At 42.3% G+C, this 12,024-nt stretch overlaps 1 protein-coding gene across 1 annotated transcript in view; it reads left to right on the top strand.

The window, feature by feature from the left end:
* GRIA3 (glutamate ionotropic receptor AMPA type subunit 3) overlaps positions 1-12,024 on the top strand; it is a 430,530-nt gene that overhangs the window by 179,750 nt on the left and 238,756 nt on the right. The gene's annotated exons all lie outside the window — the stretch shown is intronic.

Genomic DNA, 12,024 nt, shown 5'->3' with positions numbered 1-12,024 from the left:
TCCCAGCATATTCCCATACAGTTACCACAGAGAAAAGCGAAGTACCGCACGGTAAACCCTGGATTCTGGGGGTTTTGTTGCTGGATGCTTCTTTTGCTTAATGACTGGTGGTGCTATTTGCCAGTGTATTGACCAATAAGAGTTGTTTAAAAGAACTTGTGTGTCCAACTTTACATTATACGCAGAAATATGAGCATGCAAGTATAGCATAAGGTCAGTTGCAGGTATACATTAATTTTAATAATGAGATGATAATTGGTGTTAACGAAGAATAGGCTATAGTTGGCATTAATTAATTCTAGCAGGCCACTGATTCGCAGTTATACATCCTCTTGGTATTCTAAAACATACATTCACAAATTCTATCATATGCACCCTCTTATCTGTACCCTTCTCTTCCACTGCCAGCTCCAAACTCCGTCCCTTCTTTCTTGCAGCGCCGTAAGCCTAGAGCAGGCGGCCTGAATCGATACGTCGTACTCCCTCCCTGGCAGCGTTCAAATCCAAGCTAAAAAACCCACTTTTTTAAAATCTGTTTTCAACTCCTAACTCCCATTCACTGCAGTCAGATACCTAGACCCACCGTATCATTTCCTCTACCATAATCTCCCCAACCCCGAAATGTCCTGTCTAAATTAGATTGTAAGCTCTTCTGAGCAAGGACCGTCTATGGTATGTTAAAATGTACAGCGCTGCATAAGCCTTTCAGCGCTTTAGAAATAATAAATAGTAGTAGTAGTAGTAGTAGTAGTAGTAGTAGTAGTAGTAGTAGTAGGGTGTGGCTATAGGCGGGTCAGAGCTTTGCCTAGCAGATATGTCAGGTTTTGGAAATTCTTCCGGTCACTCGGACCATTTTCTAAAAAGAGAGCATATTCGGGTTTTCCACACCCGTACCCCATCCATATCAACATCAGGGTTTGCAAGTATCGCATGAATTCGCCTGCACTGTCATGCCAGCACAATAATGGCTATTGCACGCTAATTCACAAGCTAACGACAATGCAAGTTAGTAAAAGGGCCTCTTGGTTTACTTAAAACCAAACAGAGCGTTGCTCTTGGGGGTTTTATTTTCTTCTTTGTTTCTAGCTTGAAGAGTTTCATTCTAAGCTTTTATTAAGATCTATCGCTATTTTTTTTGGGGGGGGGGAACAAGAGGATTGCTACGAGAATTTTCCATGTCAAACAACCTTGTCAACCCTAGTAAAAGGCAATGGCTCCCCTTAAATTCTGTTACTACTGCTCCCATCCAAATAGGGTTTCTATAGCCCATCAGAGGTTCTCTGTTTAGTGAGCTGTAGCTGGTAAAATGATGTGCCATCTGCCAGAGCTCCTCAAAGCCAAGATATTTTAAAACTGCGCAAATCAAAGCAGTTGTTTATGTTCTGTAGTCACCACACCAAGAGATGTCTAATGGCAGAATTGCAGCTCTTGGGGGCACAATGGCAGATGAGGGTGAAGCGTTTCGGTGTTAAATGAGCCAAGTAGTGTGACGGTAGAGTTTGTCCTCCTGAATGTGCAGAAATAAGGATCAGCAATCAAGTTGTGGAGGCATCCCTCTCATAAGCTGGTCACAGACGGAGTAATTTAGTCCCAAAAAGGCATCACCTGCAACCGGGGATTTTTTTTTTTTTTTTCTTACCCTTGTGTCTACAATGCCAAATGTCAAAATAATCTTCATGTATTAATAGTTCTTTTTTTTTTTTAGATTGGTTATACTTTTTAGTCTGAGTTTTTATTTTACTTTTCACTTTTTTTGTTCTCTTTTCTTGACCTTATTGTCGTTCACCCTTTCGTTTCCTCGTTCATTCGTCCATCTTTGTCTTTGTTATTAGTTTTTTGTTCAGTATTTTAAATTTCTCATGCCCCGTTTTTATTATTATTGTATATCGCCTAGAATTCAAGATAGGCGATTCATCAAATTTTTATTAAACTTGAAACTTGTTACAGCTGCTTTGTTAACAGAGTCAAGCTCCTTTTAGGTGATGACCTGGTATGCAAATCCAAGTTTTAGATTAGATTACTAAATGATTGGAAATAGCAGTTAGTGCTTGAGGCTAATCTTATTCGTGATTTGTCTAATGGTCGCTGTTAAATGCCAAGTAAACTGGTTCTATATCTCTTTGTGACCATGTAACTCCATTTCTAGGGGAACAGGCTGAGCCAGTACTGATTTTAAACACACTCATAAGAATATTGAAGCTGCCATGCTGGGACAGACCGAAGGTCCATCAAGCCCATTATCCTGTTTCCAACCCAGGTCACAAGTACCTGGCAAGATTCTAAGAAGTAAAACAGTTTTTATGCTGCATATCCTAGGAATAAGCAATGGATTTCCCCAAGGCATCTTAATAATGGCTTATGGATTTTAGTTTTAGGAAATTATCTAAACTTTTTTTTTTTTTTAACCCTGTTAAACTAATTGCTTTCACCACATTCTCTGGCAACAGATTCCAGAGTTTAATTACACTTTGAGTGACGAAATACTTTTTCAGGTTTGTTTTAAATCTACCACATAGTAGCTTCATTGCATGCCTCCTAGTCCTAGTAATTTTGGAAAGAGTAAACAAGTGATTCAATTTCACATCTACCCACTCCACTCAGTATTTTATAGACCTCTGTCATATCTCCCCTGAGCCATCTCTTCTCCAGGCTGATGAACCTTAGCTGTTTTAGCCTTTCCTCATAGGGAAATTCTCCCATCCCTTTTATCATTTCCATTTCTCTTCTCTGTATCCTTTCTAATTCCATTATATCTTTTTTTGAGATGTGGTGACCAGAATTGCACTTAGTATTCAAGGTGCTGGATGTTTCAAGGCTTTGTTATATGTGCTGGTAAACTCACTTAATTCACTGTCTCCTAAGGAATTGGTTAACTCTGTTTATCTCCAATATAAGTCTGCTAAAGGATTGTATGAGCAAAATTAAGAGAAACTACCTGGACAAAATTAACTTGTCAGTACAGTCCTTAAAACCTGCTAGGAAGCATAACCAAGGTTTCATCTGTGTTAGTGAAATCTTCATTTTTTTTAGTTCTTTTTGCTGTTTTGTTTTTCCATCTTTTTTTGTCCATGCCAGTGCAGCAAACTGGAGGTTGGAATTATAAAAATATTTGCTTATGCGAAGACTGTTTCCAGGGCAGAAACCCTGGGCTATTGAATTGAATGTATTTTAGGAATCTTGCTTGTGAAGTATACAAGAACTATAACCAAAGGGTTGAAACTTACCTGGCCGACGGCCTGAATAAAACCTTTATTTTTGTTGCAAAGCCATTCTGATGGTGTGTTTGTTTTGGAAATACTGCCTCTCTCATCTGTATTGACAGTTAGGCAGTTGCCTAGGTTGATAAAAGTCCTGAAGGGGACCCTCAGGCTATAGAGGGCACACTGGGGAGAATATTGTTACTGCCCAAACACACTAACCAAACCAGTTAGGTGCCTAGGGGTGACACCTAGTGGTTAAATCTAGGGTTGCCAGATTTTACTGTAGTAAAATCTGGACCCCTAGACCCCCCCCCCCAGGCCCGCCCACTTCCACCCATCCCTGCCTCGTTGTGCTCCCCAGTCCTGCTAATGCTGGAAGTGGCATTAGACGTTGTAAAGTACCCATGTAGGTGCAATTCACGTATAAGGGAGACGCCATAAATGTAGGCCTTGAAAATCATGGCTAACGTTTCTGGCGCCTACCTTTCGCAAACGTGTGATTCTATAAATGGTGCCATTGCGTGATTGACACGCGATCAACAACAGCACTGTTTACAGAATCTGGACCACAGTGTCCCTCCCTGCAACTAAAATCTAGATGTGGCCATTTACGACAAAAGCTGGTTTTAATGCCTGTGCCTGAATTGTGCGCAGACTGGGCGTATTTCTAACAATCCGCCTAACTTTTAGGAATGTCCATAACCCACCCATGCTCCTTCCCTGGCCATGCCCCCTTTTGATAATTTATGTGCACTTTATTGAATACGCCTCAGAAAAAATATTTAATGTCTTAATAAAGAAATGACAATTTTGCATGAGGTAAAACTCTTTATAGTTTATAAATCTTTCCTTTTGGCTAAGTCTTAATAATAATATTGTCATTAATTTCATACGATTCCCCCAGAACCTTAAGACCAGCCTCGCAACACTCTCTTAATGTCCCGTCCTTAAAAATAATTGGCACCCATTGCACCCTTATATTCTCAGTTACTGCCCCTTTAATTTGGAACTCTCTCCCCTTACACCTCAGAGCTGAACAAAACTTGGATAAATTCAACAGTAGTTTAAAATGCTTTCTTTTTAAAGATGCCTACAATTGATTTATCACATATATATATATATTTTTTTTTTTTAAACTTTATTATCACTTGACCTCTCACATTCTCCCTACTCTTCCTCCCTTTTATATGCTTTTTCTTAACAAATTGTAATTCCTTCCTTTTTTCCTATTGTTCTCATGTCATAACCGCAACCAAGTATATCAGTCTTGGAAGGTCTATGTTTATTATTTGTTGTTTGTCCCCCTATTCATATTTAAGGGCTGCTTTTACTAAGCCGCATTAGGGCTTTGACGTATGGAATAGCGTGCGCTAAATTGCCGCCCGTGCTAGACCTTAACCCCAGCATTGAGCTGGTGTTAGTTCTAGCCGGTAGCGCAGGTTTAGCGTGCTCTAAAATGCTGCGTACGCTAAGACCTCTACCGCAGCTTAATAAAAGGAGCCCTAAATTTTTAATGTGCAACCCTTTGTATTCCAGGAGAAGCATTTTATCAAATTTGAATAAACTATGAAACTGTTTTATTTTACTTTTGTGATTATGATAAACATTTGCAGACAATATAGAATACAGCCCTGAGACTTGTCGATTTCCTTAAAAAAATATGACCGTATCACAGAGTCATGCCATGACTCCCACTGGCTTCCAATAGAAGCGAGAGTGCTCTTAAGAACATAAGAACATAAGAAATGCCATCTCCGGATCAGACCTTCGGTCCATCAAGTCCGGCGATCCGCACACGCGGAGGCCCTGCCAGGTGTACACCTGTCGTAATTTATAGTCCACCATATCCTTACATGCCTCTCTTAAGGAGATATGCATCTAGTTTGCTCTTGAAGCCTAGGACGGTCGATTCCGCAATAATCTCCTCTGGGAGGGCATTCCAGGCGTCAACCACTCTCTGAGTGAAGCAGAACTTCCTGACATTAGTCCTGAACCTGTCCCCCCTTAGCTTCATTACATGTCCTCTAGTCCTCTTCAAATTCTACTGCTTACTTTACAAGGCTCTCAACGGAGAAAGCCCAACCTACTGGAATAACCGACTAAATCAATCCTCCTCAACCAGACACAGAAGATCCCACTCACTATTCACTCACCCATCATCCAAAGATGTCAAACGAAAAAAACTTTATGATAACCTAATAGCCTCCAAAGCAGCTAAACTGGACAGACAAATCACCACTCTGTTATCTTCGACTACAGACTACAAAGCCTTCAGGAGAGATATTAAAACCATACTCTTCAAAAAACAATCCCAACCCAATATCCAACACTCTATTTACCCTTAGATCTCTCTAATACTCTTTTATCTGCCAAACGTTATCTAAAACCCATAATTTTACCCTTTTCTTATCTCCTAAAGACCTCCACTTCCCTTTGGTAACTCTTTACCCAATATATATTACCTTAGAAAATTCTATGTCATCGCTTATTCTATTCCTTCAAATTTTGAATGTCATTTTGTTTTAGTTTGGATGTAATCCGCCTTGAACTGCAAGGTAATGGCGGAATAGAAATCACTAATGTAATGTAATGTAATACCGAGGGCCTCAAAATAGGACCTGGCGGTTGTGGGTTTAAACCCACACTGCTCCTTGTGACCCTGGGCAAGTTGATTAATCTCCCCATTGCTCCAGGTACATAGAAACATAGAAACAGACGGCAGATAAGGGCCACGGTCCATCTAGTCTGCCCACCTCAATGACCCACCCTCTACCTTTCTCTGTGAATAGATCCCACGTGTCTATCCCATTTGGCCTTAAAATCAGGCACGCTGCTGGCCTCAATAACCTCTAGTGGAAGACTATTCCAGCGATCAACCACCCTTTCAGTGAAAAAGAACTTCCTGGTGTCCCCGTGCAGTTTCCCGCTCCTGATTTTCCACGGATGCCCCCTTGTTGCTGCGGGACCCTTGAAAAAGAAGATATCTTCTTCCACCTCGATGCAGCTCGTGAGATACTTGAATGTCTCGATCATGTCACCCCTCTCTCTGCATTCCTCGAGTGAGTACAGCTGCAACTTATCCAGCTGTTCCTCATACGGGAGTTCCTTGAGTCCTGAGACCATCCTGGTGGCCATTCTCTGGACCGACTCCAGTCTCAGCACGTCCTTGCGGTAATGCGGCCTCCAGAATTGCACACAGTACTCCAGGTGGGGTCTCACCATGGATCTATACAATGGCATAATGACTTCAGGCTTACGGCTGACGAAACTCCTGTGTATGCAACCTATGATTTGTCTAGCCTTGGATGAGGCTTGCTCAACTTGATTGGCAGTCTTCATGTTCTCACTGACCATCACCCCCAAGTCTAGTTCTGCTTCAGTTCTTGTCAGGATCTCACCATTTAGGATGTAAGTCTTGCATGGATTTTGGCTGCCCAGGTGCATGACCTTGCATTTTTTGGCATTGAAGCTGAGTTGCCAGGACCTAGACCAGTGTTCCAGTAGGAGTAGGTCATGCGTCATGTTGTCGGACAATTAATTTATGTCTGTTAGATAGATTAGGAGCCCCACCAAGGAAAGACAGGAAAAAAGGCTTGAAAACCTGAATAAATTCATGTAAACCATTCTAGAACAGTATAGAAAATATAGACACCCCCCTGAATGCATTAATTTAATGAACAAATAATGATATATGTTATGTTAATATGTTCTTGTTGTCTTATATGTTAAATGGACATATTGTAGATGCACCCATTAAGAGCAATGGAAGTGAGAAAGATTTCCTTATCTCTTTCATCTTCTCTTGAGACTAATAATTACTTTCTGAGCTTCTTTCAGTCTAAACCATACCTGTCCCATCTCCCTCGTCTCAGCTAACATCTAGCTCTGGAAGGCCTAGATTAGCTTCGGGCAGGCATTTGATGAGTTGTGGTCTTTGATAACATGTATCAATAGCTTCTTAAAGGGTCTTTCCTCAGGCAGGATTTGCTCTTTCATGCAAAAAGGTCTTAAATTCCCAGTGCATCCTCCAGGTAGCAGCATGTTTTAATCCTACATCTGACAGCTCTCTGATAACACCGCTATTGCGAACACCTAGCTTTTCCCTGCCCCATTTGGTTAGAATCCCTTGAAGAGCATTTCTATTAGAAAGAACCTATCGTGTTTAAAAATATTTGTTACTTGATTGATGACTATGTCATAGTTTCTTATTGCATTTTTCACTATTGAAATATTGTACTGCTTTTCTGTGTGCTTTGTATCATCACTGGAATGTCCAGTCCTCTTTATTCTGTGAACCGCCTAGAACATTTTGGGTGTTGGCGGTATAGAAAAATAAAGTTATTATTATTAAGTGGTAGAGCTGTTGTCTCAGCACCCTGAGGTTGTGGGATCGATCCCAGCACTGCTGCTTGTAACCCTGGGCAAGTCACAAAATCTTCCATTGCCCCAGGTACAAAATAAGTGCCTGTATATATGTAAACCACTTTGAATGTGTAACCTCCAAAAGGTAATGTACAAGTCCCATCTCCCCTTTGTCCTTCTGCTGTCACTGTTTTTGTCTTCTAGAACCTCATTTCTAAACACTTAAACACCATGCTCCATTCTCTGTCAATCTTGCTTACTTAAATTGCATTGCCTGGTTGCAGTGTGAAATACATAAAAATAAAATGAAGATCTCATTTCCTCAGTCTGAATCTGGTCAGTTTTCCAAAAGATGTAGGTGCATAAATTAGTCTCATTGAAAACTGACTGGGGCTAAGCACTTAAAATGGTCATATTTCCTAAAATGCATAACATGCTAATGTATATTAACATAAATTTATCAGCAGACTCCAGTAATCTCAAAGGAGTATATTTACATGCAAAGCCTATTAACTCTTAGGCTTCTGAGGCTGGCATCATGATCGTTGTGGTTGTCTGGGTGTCTGCCAAGTAACGCCAATGTTTCAGCTTTTGTGCTATGGCTTTCTTCAGGGTATGCTCTGAGGTCAATAGCTTGTATTTATATATAGTGTGTTCTCAAACCTGATTGGTTAGAATTTGAGGTGAGCGGAATCTTCAGAAAGGGAACACACTTTTTCAGCAGAAAAGTCAGTTGGTCACAATTTTGAATTTTGGCGGGAAAGTCCATTGGTCAGAGTTTACAATTCTGGTGGAAAATGAAGGTGAAAATTCATTGGAAAAGTTCTGACTCTAGAAGAGGAAGAAATTTCTATGGGTCATATTCTAATATTGTACTTTGGGAGGGGGAAAAAGACGTTTGTCCTTGGCACCAGTCCTTTTTGCACTACATTTCTTGTGAACGAATGGTTGTTGTGCTTTGTTTAAAATGAGCGTTGTTGTCTCTATTGAAGTTATTTGGATGTCTTGTTATCTCAGTTGCCTTTCTCATCATCCTGTTGAAATCTCTTGCCACCTTGAGGAAATCTCCTACCTCAAACCCCAACCAATCAACTCTAAAGACAAACTGCACACCTCATAGCATACCCTGAAGAAAGCCTTAGCGCAATGGCTGAAACGTCAGTTCCGCTTACTCAGATGCAGCACGACCCAGACAACCGCAACAATAATGCCTATTAAAGGGAAAGGGAATAGAACTTCATATACTGCTTTTTCTGTGCGGTTACAATCAAAGCGGTTTCATATTTTAGACAGGAACTTCTTTTGTACCTGGGGCAGTGAAGGGTTAAACGACTTGCCCAGAGTCACAAGGGGCTGCAGTGGGAATCAAGCTCACAACCTCAGGGTGCTAAGGCATCTGCTCTCTAACCACTAGGCCACTCCTCTACTTCCGTTAAGGTGTATGACATATGTTAATGCATTATTTATTTCATTTATTTAACATTTAGGTACCTAAATTTTGAAAAACTGTCAGCTGAAAATTTAAGGACTTGTTGTCGGCTACAACTTTTCTCAGAGTTAGGTACTTGGGTCTAGATTCCTTAAATGGGGCACCTTACAGGGCACTGCTGTAGGGTACCTTACAGGGCACTACTGTGAACTTCACAAAAAGGATACCCCACTCCCCTGCAGGTCATGGTGAGCCCCACAAAACCCACTATATCCACCTGTCTACAACCCCAATAGCCCTTATGGCTGCAGGTGGCACCTATAGAGCAGTACAGTAGGGTTTTGGTGGGCGCACATTTTCCACCATGAATGTAGTGCCTTTTGGGCCTGGGTCTTCCTCTCTATGGTTCAGTAGCCCCCCCCCCTCCAGACTACTTAAGCCACCTCTGTGCAGCTCTACTAGGCTTTCCTATGTCAAGCGCTGATGTTCCGGAGGCAGGTATGTATGTTTTTATTCTGAACTTTGTGAGGGTATGACAAGGTCAGCGAACATGAGGGGGGAGGGGGCGGGGAGAGTCTTTACTTTGTCCCCGCAGTGGTTATCTAATCATGCATCTCGGCAGCAGAAATCCATGCAGAACATACACCTTGAATGGAGAAGCACTAGCTAGGACTTCAGAAGAACGGGACTTGGGAGTAATCATCAGTGCAGACATGAAAGCTGCCAAACAAGTAGAGAAGGCCTCGTCCAAGGCAAAGCAAATGATGGGATGTATCAAGAGAGGCTTCGTCAGCCGCAAACCTGAAGTCATAATGCCACTGTATAGAGCCATGGTGAGACCTCATCTGGAATACTGTGTGCAATTCTGGAGGCCACATTACCGTAAAGATGTGCTTCGAGCCGAGTCGGTCCAGCGGATGGCCACTAGAATGGTCTCCGGAACTCAAGGGTCTCTCATACGAAGAAAGACTGGGCAAATTGCAGCTCTATACTCTAGAGGAACGCAGGGAAAGGGGTGACATGATTGAGACATTTAAATACGTCACAGGTCGTGTAGAGCTGGAAGACGACATATTCGTTCCCAAGGGACCCTCGGTCACAAGGGGGCACCCGCTTAAACTTAGAGGAGGGAAATTTAGTAGTGACACCAGGAAGTACTTCTTCACAGAAAGGGTGGTGGATCAATGGAACATACTTCCGGTGCAGGTGATCAAGGCCACCAGCGTGCTCGACTTTAAGAATAAATGGGACATCCACGTGGGATCCCTACGAAGGTCGAGCTAAGGAACTAAGTCATATGCACTCAGACTTAATGGGGTGGGTCAGTAGAGTGGGCAGACTTGATGGGCTGTAGCCCTTTTCTGCCGTCATCTTTCTATGTTTCTATGTTTCTAATCACTTTGGATACCTTTTGGGCACTTATACCTGGTTTTAGATCGCCTAAGTCACAACGTATAAGGTCCATCTAGGTAGTCTCGTTAAACTTTTCAGTTATACCCTAAAATTTCTGGCGTTGTGCAAATGCCTTGTTTGCCTACGTCTTAATTCATCCCTGCCTCTACAGTCATTTCTGTGGAATAGCTCTGTAAATAACGATAAAACCACGTGGCTTGTTTATTTGCTCCTCTCTTAGCATTCACTTTGCTATTCATAGAGACCAGTCCCAAGAGCACCCTGGGAGCAGCTGTAGCACTCCTCTAGGTCCCTGATATTAAGGGAGAAGACTGTTTGCCAAAATATTTTTGCTTTGTGTGTTTTAAAGGACGTACCAGCGCTAATCATGCATTCAGCACACGCAAGGGAGTATTCAGTGGAACCTAAAGCATGATCAGCTAACATGGACTGATGCTGATTAATTCAAGCTTATCATCTTAAATGTACTTAAAGCAGAATTTTAGCACGGCCGCTCTCAAAGTTGGTTATCGTGTAATGCCTCCCTGCAGGCTTGCAGCTGGTTTATTGTGTAATATACCTTAAGGAGACAATAACATGTTTTGTAAGCTATCAATTCCTGTGAGAAATTTTGAATCCAAGCATTTCACATTTTCAGTGCACAGTGCAAAGCATGCTGGGGTTTGTACTCGCTAAGGAAAATTCTAAGGCACGGGAGCATTGGGTTATCTTCGAGAAACTCATCCAGGGCCTGCCTTATACCAAGCCTAGATCGCAGAAACTTAGGGGTCCTTTTATCAAGGCGTGGTAGGCGGTTAACGCGCGTTCAACCACCTGCCACGCTAGTCGCTAACGCCTCCATTGACGAGGCGTTAGTTTTTTGGCTTGTCGCGGGGGTTAGCGCGTGATGAAATGTCCGATGCGCTAACCCCCATAGCGCACCTTGATAAAAGGAGCCCTTAGGCCCTCTGTTACTAAGGTGTACTAAGCGTTTTAGCGTGCATTTAGCACGCGCTAAATCAACGCCTGCGCTAACATGAACGCATTAGCATTTAGCACGTGCTAATATTTACCATGCGCTAAAAAGCATAGCGCACTTTAGTAAAAGAGGGGGTAAGAATATGATATGGGTGTGCATTTTCACATCCTGTTTAATTATAGTGCACATAAAATAAAATAGCAAGTGCTGTCATGAAATAGAGCGCATTAATCCATTTTAATGTGCCTTATTTCATTTAGTGCACACTAAATCATTTTAGTGTATGCTAGAATAGTGTTCTTCAACCACTGGTCTATGGTCCGGTGCCGGTCCACAGAAATTTCCTGCCGGTCCACAGGGCCAGCATGTACATCAGGCCCAAAACAGTGTTCTTCAACCGCCGGTCCACGGTGTGATTGATGCAGCGTTATCTTCGAGCCAGCTCCCTCTTCCTCACTGATTCAGTGCACAAAGCCACGGGCAGTGATTCCTACGCACATCCTGCGCCTGAACCGGAAGCCTTCTCTCTGACGTTGCAACATCAGAGGGAAGGTTTCCAGATGAGGCATGGGACGCGCAAGGAGCCACTGCCCGCAGCTTTGTGCACTGCATCAGTGAGGAAGAGGGAGCCGGCCTGAAGATAATACTGGGGGTGGCATAAA

The sequence above is a fragment of the Geotrypetes seraphini genome, chromosome 5 (assembly GCF_902459505.1).
Source record: "Geotrypetes seraphini chromosome 5, aGeoSer1.1, whole genome shotgun sequence".
Lineage (NCBI taxonomy): Eukaryota > Metazoa > Chordata > Amphibia > Gymnophiona > Dermophiidae > Geotrypetes > Geotrypetes seraphini.
The sequence above is the reverse complement of the archived record's forward strand: the minus strand, read 5'-3'. Positions and strand labels throughout refer to the sequence as shown.